Raw genomic sequence first — 12,248 nt, 5'->3', positions numbered from 1 at the left:
TTGGACTTCATTCTTTGACCTCTAAATAGTGACCCTGAGGTGTGACTCCACTCCTGACCTCTTGTGTTGGGCTGGGTGGTGGTATACAGGTAATAATAACCCATTGGAACCCCTACATTCTTACCCATTTTCTCCACCCTCCACTCTCCCTCTCTTCCGTCGCAGACCAGATGCTGAATCCTCAGCCTCCAGCTTTGCATGACAAGTTTGTGTCATCTGAGTCACTCCCATATCTGCCTGATGACTGGAGAGATGGTTTCTGAACGCTCTGAACTCAATTTGCAGTGCCCGGCAGGGAATGCCTCATTCATTCAGTCCCTACAGAAAGTTGTCCTTCCCTGAGATTTCTGGGGAAGGCCAATTAAGCTCTTGCTCCAGAGGCTGCAGAAATACTCACATACAGTCAGGGTCTGTGGGCTATGCAGACGTACACTTCAGCAGGGGCAGGCGGATATCCCTCTGCATCAGAGGGGTTAAAAGAACCCTAGGAAGTTCTTCAGTGCACCTCCTGGCTCCAACCTCTCTCAGCTTCCCGATCTTGGTATCTGTTCTCTTCAGTATCTGCTGTTTTTACTTTTCTCTAATATAGGCCCTTCATGCTACCATTGTTTTTATTTACAGAATCTCTTACAAACATCACCAGAACAAGGCTCATTCTAGACAAAAGTATATACTAGGACTTTGGACCCAAGAATCTGCCCATCTCCCTTTTTTCAGAGTCCATTACCCTCGCATTTGTCCCATCCTCATACACAAAGTGCCCTTGTATCACCCAGACTCTGTTTATGTGGGGAGGAATTAATTTGTCTCCATACATTACTGGCTTAATGCCTACCCATCACCACAGGTACCTACCTATCCTGTAGATGGGAGCAGAAGGGAAATAAATATGCAAAACTCCAAGGCTTAAATCCCTACGGATAGGATTTGGGGCACAGGGTGCATGCAGGATAATTTGGAACCAAGTAGATTTCTATCAGCTCTACCTAGTGTATCAGGTCAAGGTCTTAGATGGCACTGGGAGGGAAGAATGAGGTTGCCTAGGCTACATCTTCTTGTTATGGGTGAGGAAAATGAGACTCACAGAGACATTAACCTGCTCACTGTCAAGAGTCAGCATCAAGAACATCTTTGAGCTGGGAGTGGTGGTACACACCTGGAATCCCAGCACCCAAGAGGCAGAAGCACCCACACTCCTTGTACTATTCTAAGGCTTAACCTTTCCTAAGCAGTGACTATGTACCAAGAACTACCCTAAGGTTTTACAAGGATGGTTTCATTTACTTAGCCTTTACCACTCTGTGGAGTTAGCATTATCCTTACCCCATCTCTCAGAGGAGGTAACTGAGACCCAGGGAGACTCAAAGACTCCCAAGAATAGGAGCTAGCAATAGCGCCTTATCTTTGGCACTGTCTTCACAAAGCCTCCCCACTGTATTTCCAGGGTTCTTTTGAAGCCTTATTGCTGGAGTGATTTTCCACCATTTTTCCTTCTTTGCTGGGTGCCTTTACCTTCTCACTGCCTAAAACGCATCCCGCATTGCCCACTCAGCCCTGCACCAAAGGCCACTAAAGCCTTGTAGGAAACTCTTATTCTAATCAGGAGGAGCTACGGGTGCCTCACAGAGTGGCCTGTCTGTGCCAGACTCATGTGGTTGGTTGTTGCCAAGACTGTTATTAAAGCCAGACATGGGATTCCCAAGCTCTATAGCCCTTCTTCAGTGCCTACATATCTGCATTGTCACAGAAAAACACCCCTCTCCCTATGATATCATCTACACATGCCAGCGTACCCCTTTTACCACATTCTCATCAGCTCTAAGCAGCAGCCACAGACCATTTCACATGCCAGCAGAAAAGAAACTAAACACAAGATCTGAGAGAATAAAATTATTCTCTAATTCACAGGCAGGAGCTATCTATTCCCATCTGCCCTGGCTTTCCCCAAAAGACAATCCATTCTTGGGGCACATTATCGTGTTGTTTCCCAAGGAATAGGGTGGTAGTTTCACAAACCCCTCCTCCTCACCGCACACCCACCTCTTCTTCAGGGAACCACAGCCAAGATCCTTCCAAGCTGAAAACTCCCACATGGGAGTGTCATCTCAGCTCAGCTATGTTTTGTCTGGAGATAGATAGATAGATAGATAGATAGATAGATAGATAGATGGATAGATAGATAGAACGTGTGTGTGTGTGTGTGTGTGTGTGTGTGTGTGTGTGTGTGTGTGGTGTAGGGGGAACTTTGAGTTAATCCATCATTGGGAACTTGGTCTAAAATATGCTAAGTGCAGACACAGGCTGGTTGCTGACACCAGGTCCAGATGGGCTTCTCAGTGTCCTTGCATTCATAACAATGAGGTCTTGGTGAGGCCCAGACATCAAGAATGGGGAATACATGATCATGGGCCTAGGGCTGGCTTCTGTATAAAATATGCATGCTGGCTTGATTATATTTTGCAAAAGGGGGATTCAGATCTAGATCTGGCCAGAAGTCACATAGAACTTGTTGTTCTCCAATGTTTCCTCATTACATGAAGAATTGCGGCATTTATCAAGTGTTGCTTTGTCCAGACACCATGCTAGTTATTGAGCTTACACAAAGGAAGAGGAATCCTCAGATTTGACCCCTTTTCAGCACTGATGCAAGACAAATAAGCTCTATTATTTATAGATAGTTTGGTATTCCACCCCCTGTCCTGAAACAGAAGGACTGGAAAAAGTAGTTCATGTCCAATCTGGTGTCCAGCTTGATCTCATACCATAGGGCAGTCATCCTTTTATAAAACACCAGTGTCCCAGGCAAAAGATGTTCAGTCTGTTACATTATTCCTTTGTCTGCTTCATAAGACAGAAGGAGGAGTGAGCTTCATGAGACCCCTGGGTAGAGGAGGTCTCCTCAGGTTCTCCATGCAGCTTTCCTGCCTTCCCAAGTCTCACCTTTGTCCTCATGGTTGTCTTCTGTTTGCTGGCATCTTAAGTAAAGTATGTGCCTCCTGTAATATTTTTTTATCTACATAGTCTATTTCTTTGGATTTGGCTGCAGAGCATGTATCTCACCAGTAATAATGGCCTCTGTCTTACTTTGGCTTTGCTGGCATTATAGACCCCTTACAATCAAGCTGTGACTTCCAATGGCTCCATGTGGGTAACAGCATCCCTAACTTCTGCCTTGCCAATGGTGACATGCCATAGAAAATCCCACAGAAGTATCTCTGGCTACTTCTAGTCCTGACCTCACCCCACAGAATCCTAGAGTGGCTCAGGAAAGTACAGCCTCAGGACTCCCATCTGCCTGTTCTTTCTGGCTTGCTCCAACTCCACAAGTTGCTTCTATGTCTGTCTTGTTGTTGTTTGTTTTTCGAGACAGGGTTTCTCTGTGGCTTTGGAGGCTGTCCTGGAACTAGCTCTTGTAGACCAGGCTGGTCTCGAACTCACAGAGTTCTGCCTGCCTCTGCCTCCCGAATGTTGGGACTAAAGGTGTGCGCCACCACTGACTGGCTATCAGTGATTTCTTAGAGGTCCAGAATGGTATATTATTTATCTATTTATCATCAGAAACTCAGTAAAGAGCTTAAGAAATGTTGAGTGTTTGGATATATGAATGAATAAATAAATGAATTTTCTGAGTTTCTGAAACTTCACATAAAAAGGTCTATATGATATTTGTGATGGGACTACCAGCCTACAATCTGCACCACCAGAGAAACTAGGAAACAAGGAGGCCCCAAGAGAAGGTGAGGGGGACAAGAACCTGAGCAAACTGGGAGCATGAGGGGAGAGAGGAGGGAGGTGAGAAGGGGAGAGGGAGAAAAAGGGAGTGGAGAAGAGAACAGGAGAGACCAGGAGGACTGAGACAGGGGAGGAATAGAGGAGGGCAAGAAAGGAGATGCCTTGATAGAGGGAGCCAGTATAGGTTTGGAGAGAGGTCTGGCACAGGGGAAATGTTAGGGGATCCACAGGGATGACCCCAACTAAGAATCTATGCAGTGGTGGAGAGGCTGCCATTGATGCCCTTCCCCTATAAGGAGACTGATGACTACCTTGGTTACCATTCCTAGAGCCTTCATCCAGTAGCTGATCAAAACAGAAGCAGGCACCCACAACTAAACACTGAGCCATACTCCTGGAATCCAGTTGCAGAGAGGGAGGAGGGATGAGCAAAGGAGCCAAGACCGTGCTGGAGAAACCTGCAGAAACAGTTGACCTGACCTAGTGAGAGCACGGAGACCCCAATCATAAAGCTGGGGAACCAGCATTGGTTGGAACCAAACACTTTCTATGTAGGTGCCAGCTAGGAGGCCTGGGCAGTCTATGGAACCTCTAACAGTGGAGCCACTGTTTAGCCCTAGTGCACAAATGGACTTTGGGAGCCCATTCCCTATGGAGGGATACTATTGCAGCCCAGATACACCAAAAAGGGCCTTAGACCCTCCCCCAAATGATGTGACAGACTTTGTTGGTCCTCCCTGGAGGGCCTTACTATATCCTTGAGGAGTGGGTGGGGGGTGAGTTGGGAGGTTGGGGGACATGGGAGGATGAGAGGGCAAGGGAATGGGGGGATTGATATGTAAAATAAGATTGTTTCTAAGATAAAATAAAAAAAAATGTGATGGTTAGTGTTGTCAACCTGTCAGAATCTAAAATTACTAGGGGGATGGGCCTTTGGGTATGCCTGTGAGGGACTATTGTGATTACATTAACTGACAAGGGAAGAATCATCTTAATTGAAGTTGGGACCACTCCCTGGGCAGGGATGCTATAGCATATGTGGTAATATATTGTTGATTATTTATTAAAACAACTAGATATCAAAATAGCGAATCAACCATATTAGTTAGCCATAGAAGCCAGACCCATAATCCCATTACTTGGGAGACAAAGGCAGATGGATCTCTCTGAATTCAAGGCCAGCCAGGGCTACACGAGATTGAATCACTCTAAAATAGTTAACAGCTCACACTTTTAATCCCAGCACTACAGAGGTATAAAAGATAGGAGCAGGATGTTCAGCAGTCAGTCTCAGGATTATTGTCTAGCTATGCTGAGGAGAGGCAGCAGTCTGAGGCTTGATGAGAGATCGTGGAGACAGGATCAGCTCTTTCAGCCTGAAGTAGAGGTAAGAACTGGTGGTTTAGCTACTTTGCTTTTCTGGTCTTCAGCTTGAAGCTTGAACTCCAATATCAGTCTCTGGATCTTTTCTTTATCGTATTACAAGCATATAGTTGGAGGAAGTGAGCTGAGCACTGCTCGGTATTCATTCTTATTGTGGATGCAGCATGTCCAAATGCTTCAAGCTCCTGCTGCTTTGACTGCCCTGATATAGTGGACTGTACCTTGATCAGTGAGCCATAATAAAGCCTTTCTCCTTTAAGATACTTTCGTCAGTCTGTTTGGTCATAGTATCAGCAAAATAAACTAAGAAAATATCCTTTGGAAAAAATTAGCATCTTGGGGACAGATGACAGATCTCCCCAGAACAATAAAAGAAGCTAAGTGATGCTGGAAAATTATGAGGAGTCATGCACTGTGTTACATAGTCCACATTTAAACTTTACAAATCTTCTTCAAGGCAATGACTGATTGTGTGCAATTAGTGTTATCACTTTGTAGGTGAGGAGACAAGCCTGGAGATGCTCACTATCTAAGGTCATGCAGGTGCAGGTTGGTAGAAGCTGAGTTTGGAATTCATGTAGAGGAACATAGAGTTCTCGTCTGGAAGCTTCCTGGGAGCCTCTATAGTGGCAGGCCTCCCAGGATCTTACAATGTTAGAGCTGTATAAAACTCCAAGAGGAGTGGAATTCTGATCTAATGGAGCCTAAAATCAGCATGAGTCCAGCTCTTGGTGTAAAAAGTAAAGGAAAGACAAATTTAAACACAAGGAGGAAATTCTATAAGAATTTAGTACTGTAAGAAGGGTCAGGTAATTAAGTCCTACAACAGCCTCTAAACCACGAGAAAGGCCAGACTTACATGTCACTGTGTCCTTTTAAATGCAGCCAGGCAGGGAACTCAGGATAATGGATCCTTGAACATGGCTAATGCATGGTGGAAAAGCATCTTTCTCCTCTGGGGCTGGCAATGTAATTTCATACTAAATTTACTGTAGTTTATGTAATTCTTTTCATTCACACCAGAAGGAGTTTCTATGCTGCTTCCTTTTTCAGAAACTTGGAGACCATCTATCTTTGCAAAGTGGATTAAAAAAAATTAAAACAAAAGAAAAGATTAAAGCAAAGATGATTTCAAGTTCCCTGCTGTCCGCCTGGACCAGCTTCTGGGTTTTATTCCTTCCTTTCTAAGATGGACGTGGTAAATGTTATTGCAGAGAAGCCCAGTCCTTCCTCAGATGCAGTATTCTTGGAGGAATTCTGCAGCCTTTTCTCCCCAGGAATGCTGGAGAGGGGAGAAGCATTCCAGGGCACAGAAAACTGCCATCTTCCTCACTTTCAGGAGGACAAGGCAGGAGAGACTTCTTTGATACCACCTTCAGGACCCTCCTCTTCTCCCACTGTCTCCCAAGGACACTCCTGATTTCCTCAGACACCCTTGCCAGGCAGTCTACAATCCACCCACACTTTGTGTCCTGGATGAACCTGTCTTCCTCTGCTAAATAAGGACACAAGACAAAGAAAGGACAGGGTCAGTTTCATAAGCAACATTGCACCCTGGCAATGGGAGTTTCTGGACATTTCATCTGTCCTTTGTAAATCATCACTGGCCCCAGACTTGGAAGTGAATTCGGAAGAAAAATCTCAGACAGACAATGTTCTGATGTACCATCTTCCTGTTTTTATCCTGGCCACATCTGATGATCTGATGCCACCATTGCCATGACTTCCTTCTGCCTCTTTGACTCCAAACCTTTCACCTCCTCTATGGTGACTGCTCTCTTTCTTTCCAATACTTGACTTGATGCTCAGTAGTTGACCTACTGTCTTTCAAATTTTGGATAGAAACCCAATTATCTTCTTGCCAGAGGAACTGCCCAACCATTCTTTTTAAAACAAATATCCAGGGTCAAGAGAGTTAGCTCAATGGTTAAAATAATTTGCTTAATTATTGGTCTTCCAGAGGACCTGAGTTTGGTTCCCAGCACCCACATGGAAGTTCACAACTATTTATAACTCCAGATCCAAGAGAGTTGATGCCCTCTCCTGACCTCTGTAGGCACTGGGCTCACACATGGTGCTCACAAACATTCATACACATGAAATAAAGATAAATATCTTTTTAAAACTCAGCTATTCATCTCACTCTCTATTAAAATATTTCCATGAAGGCACTATGTACTTTCCAGGAAGTTCTTTAAGTGTGGCATGTGATTCTCTCACAGGAATGCAAATCCCTTAAGGGCAGAGGCTGCCATTCATTCCATCCCTGCTAAATTTCCAGTGCTTAGCACAGAGTGTGTGGAAGTCCACATTAATCAAAAGGGCACCTGAATCTCAAGTGTCTCTCACATGACTGCCTGTTCTGTGGGCAGTGGCAGAGCTGTCTCTCCCTTCTGCACTCTTAGCAGGAGGAATGCATAGAGTAGACAAAACCCTTCATTCATATTTGCAAATGAGTGAGATTATCCCCTTAAATCTGTACCAAAGCCTTTCTGCTCATAAATCCCACAGAGGGGCCCACCAGATTGGGAAAGAAGGCAGAGCAGGACCACATATGAGTGCCCCATTATCAGATGGCATCATTTCCAGAAGAGTCTGAAATTATGAAATAACCATCAGAAATACAGTCACAGCCCACAAAAGATTTCTCCAACACTTAATTATTTGGATGTTTATCATTCCTCTCCTGTCTATGCTGGCTCTTAAGTACTGAAATTTGGTTTTGATTTTTAAATTAAATTTTCAAATTTGCATACTCAAAAGCATCTCTCTCTTTCTTTCTCTCTCTCTGAGACAATGTCTTACTATGTACTCCCAGCTGGTCTGGAATATGCTATGCAAGCTAGGCTGGTCTCAAGCTCATGGAGATCTGCCTCCCGGGTGCTGATGGTGTCTGCCATCCTTCTCTGCTTCACCATGGCACTGCCATGCATGTATGGCTTGCCCTTTGTTCTTTCTTCCCTGCTGTACTCCCTGATCCCCCCAGCTCTTCTCATGCTGGACTCTTTCTCCTGCACATAGTCACACCTTCTGCTTTCATGTCCCCTGTATTCTATTCCCTCTCTAGTTCCCTTTATAATCTCATGCTGTATACATGGGTGGGGGCAGATTATACATATGAGAGAAAAATTCAATATTTGAGTCTGGTTCATTTTCTTAGCATTTTGATATTAAATTCATGCATTTACCTGAGAATGTGAATATATAGAATTCCACTGTGTGTGTGAAGCATATTCGTTGTATCTATTCATTCATTCTATCTATTCTATTCATCTGTTGATGAGCATCTGAGCTGGTTCCATTTCTCAACTAGCGTGAATAGTAGGAATAGTGCACCAATAAACATAAACACCTAAGTGTCTCTGTGATACACTAACTTAGAGTCCTTGTATCCCCGTGATATATACCAAGACTGAACTCAGTATCTTATAGTAGCCCTATTTTTAGTTTTGCTAAGGAACCACCATGTTGATTTCCTGGGATACTTCAAAGAAAATGTCAGCAAATGTTAGTGAGGTTGTGAGGAAAGAGGAGCCTCACGTACTGATGCCTGGAATAAAACTGGTATTGGGTTTCTATGAGGCGACTTTGCTTGTCCATTGCTAGAAAGGATCTTGAGAGCTGCTGGCATCTAGTCCACATTTCACAGAGTGGAAGAGTCCCCGCCCAGTTTCTCAATTCTTTGATGGCAAGGCTATAGCTCTCCAAGAGTCAGAGCCCCCAGTTCTACAAAGCTTTGAGGGGAGCAGAGTCTTGCTTGGGAATTTCCAAAAATGGCCTTCCTGTGACTTTCTCTGTTGGTCATGCTGGGACCACTTTACACAGAGTCGCCTTATAAATATGAGAGATGTATATTGTGTCTTTCAGTTACCCTGACCAGTTTCACTTCAAAGAACATTCTATTCCTGAACTTGCCTATTCAGCCGTTCTTCTTATTGGCCACTACTCTCAGCCTGTGATCTCTGACAGGGCCTCTGCACACTCTTGTTCAGATTCAGCAAGCAGGACTTGAGGAGCCAGTCTCTCAATCTCTGTCTTTGTTTGAAGACTACTCCTGGGTACAAGAGAAAGGAGTTATTGGACCTTCTTGACCAGAGTGGACAAAGAAGACAAAGACAGCAGTGCGGTAAGGCTGGGAACCTTACTATTTGTGCACCATGGCTCTGGTCTGTATATCTGCCATCTTTGCTCCTTGGCCAATATGTTGACTTGCTGTCTCATTGAGGATACCTTTATGATAGGATTTACAACACTCCTTTTCTTCTAGAACTCTTCCCTCTCGAGTTTTCAGCAGAAAAATGTTGCTATGTGTCCTCTGCTTTCAAGTGGGTAGTTTGTTTTTCCAACCAGCTTCAAGTTGGAGATTTCTTCATAGAATTACAGTCAGCAATTCTAATCTTCAAAGCATTCTCACATACTATGGCTTAAGTCCCTGCTTTTGCCACTCAAGCCCATCAGGATCAAACCAGTGACCAGCTTTGTGAGATGAGGTGGTGTTATGATGGCATGTTATTGAGCATACCAGATCCTGCTCCCACTCAGTTTCTTATATCTAAAGGCTTCTTCATTAGTCTATTTGGACAGACACAGTAACACACCACAATCTTTGTGACTTATACCATAGACATTTATTTCTTATGGTTCTGGTGGCTGACAAGTCTAATGTCAAGATGCTAACCGATTGGTTTCCTTGTTTGAAGACATAGTCTTGATATGTCTGCACATGGTAGAGAAAGAGAAAGCACATAGTGGCCTCTTAAAGGAGCACTAATCTCCTCATGAGGACCCCACCCTCACGACTTCATCCAAACTTAATTATTTCCAAGATGGGGGGAGGTGGTGGCAAACACCTTTAATCCCAGCACTTGGGAGGCAGAGGCAGGCAAATCTCTGTGAATTGGAGGCCAACCTGGTCTACAGGGCTAGTTCCAGGACAGCTAGGGCTGTTACACAGAGAAACCCTGCCTGGAAAAATATCCTTAATTACTTCCCAAAGATACCATCTCTAAATACTATAACATTGAGAAGTAAGGCCAGGGCTTTCCATAGGAATCAGAGCTGGTGGGGTGGAAGTATAAACTCAATCCAAACTAGTTTTCTAAGCAATATATGTACATAAATGAATAAAGAAGAGTCATTGTGAGTTGGGGCAGCATCCTGATGTCCTAAAAGAGCCCCACAGAATATTACAGGCTCTGTGGCTTAAACAACAGACATCTATTTCTTATAGTTCTGGGTTTTGTGAAGCCCAAGTCCTAGTAAGTAAACACTTTATTCAACATCGAGGCAAGTCAGAATGGATCCCAGAACTAGCAAGCCCAGAAAGTCTTCCTGATACCCCATGTTCTCAATGGCTACACCCGAATCCAGCCCCAAATCTCCAATGTGAGAATCATCAGATTCAACGCTGCCTAGCACATTGGGAGGGGATGACTGTGAGACAAAGCAAGAGAGATCACCAGCTGTGATGTGCAGAGACACACCAGTCCTGATTTCCTATCCCAGGGCTTCATAGGCTGAGTCTTAGCCCCAAAGACAGTCATGTGAGAAGAGGGAGGGAAAGAAAGTCAAGGGATGTGTGCACATCACACACACACACACACACACACACACACACACACACACACACACACAAGTAGAAGAAAGAGAGAGGGAAAGATGGCTTGCAGCAAGCCTCTGTCAAGGAAATTTAAACAAAAGGCAATGAAACCACATCACATTCCTGGACACATTAATTCTTAGGAAAAGTTCACCACTTGAAAGTACAACTCAGTTAGAAGTTGCTAAATCTGATCAATCCAAGTTAGGAACAGGGAAGCACAGTTGAGATTAGACAAAACGAATTCAGTGTTGCATCAGGAAGTCCAAATTTTACAGCCACATTTCAAAGACAGTCACTCATAACAGGATTTAAGACCCTGTACCTACCAACACAGCGAACATGTATTTATGCAACACAATGTTGTTTTAGCTATTTTAGCAGCTGCCTCTCCCCACTGGGTTATTTTGAACCTATGCATGTTCAACCAAGCCCTCCCCTCAATGAGTTTTCCTGTGAATTGCTTTCAAGTCAGCACCTCTCAGTCTAAAATTGGATAAAGCGCCATTTGCATCTACATTTGGGAGCATACATTTATTTCTGCAAGGTGTTATCTTGTTGGTTTGGGCCCATCATGGAAACTGCTGCAGCTATTGTCATTTTGCATTGTCATCTTGCTGTACAATAGACAAACTATTTCCTGCTTTCCTGTCATTTTTCACTGCAGCATCTCAAGAGTCTCTGCTGAAACTCAAAATACCCTAGTTAACATTCATCCAGCTGCCTCCTCCACTGCTTCCAAAGCAGAACTCAAAGCTGAACTCTCCCAGGAAGGCTTCCAAGATTAAGCGAGGCCCCTTCCTTCTAGGACTGGAGGAAACTCTACAGAGCTCCTCCCGAGTAGCCTGGGGCTAACCGTGGATTTCAAAGCCGGAAGTTCTGTTCTTAGAAATGAGGAGCACAGAGCTGAAACCGTGGAATACCAAATACGCTGCTTCTGGGGGAAGTAAGCTTCGGAGTTAAATGCCAGCCCCTCCTCCAGATGGAGAAGGGTACCCGCTTCTGTGCAAGCCTCCTGGGTCACTTGTTTCTTCCAAGAGTGTGTCTGTAAGTACTCAACTCCAGCCTCTTATCAGAAAGAACAGTGGGACATTCTGGTTCAGGAAAGGTCACAGAGTTTGGAGATCAAAGTGAAGCCAGTCCTGGGGATGCCACATAGCTAAGAGTTCAAATGCTTGCTCTGTCACTTATTAATGGCTTAACCTTGGGCAGAAGTATCTGCTGGCTAAGCATCAACATGTCCTCATTTGCAAAACATGACACTTCTTGGCCCTACCTTCTTCCAAGGATAAAGGAAATGATGGTGAAGAGGCCATGCAAGGGCCCTCTGGGTCACATGGGAAAGAGACACTCAGCAATGATAACATTGCTCACTGTGTGTGCTACTCTTCCCTCAGCTCTGATTTCGGTCCTAGGAGAAGTCTCATTTATTGGCACCAACTTCCCACTTGCAAGCATGTTGGCCACGGTGTTTATTTAAAACAGACGTTTTTGTCACAAGCGTGAAAGATCAATAAGCATGATGTTCTGAAAT

This window comes from Cricetulus griseus, chromosome 4 (genome assembly GCF_003668045.3).
Source record: "Cricetulus griseus strain 17A/GY chromosome 4, alternate assembly CriGri-PICRH-1.0, whole genome shotgun sequence".
Classification (NCBI taxonomy): domain Eukaryota; kingdom Metazoa; phylum Chordata; class Mammalia; order Rodentia; family Cricetidae; genus Cricetulus; species Cricetulus griseus.
Note: the sequence above shows the minus strand (reverse complement) of the source record.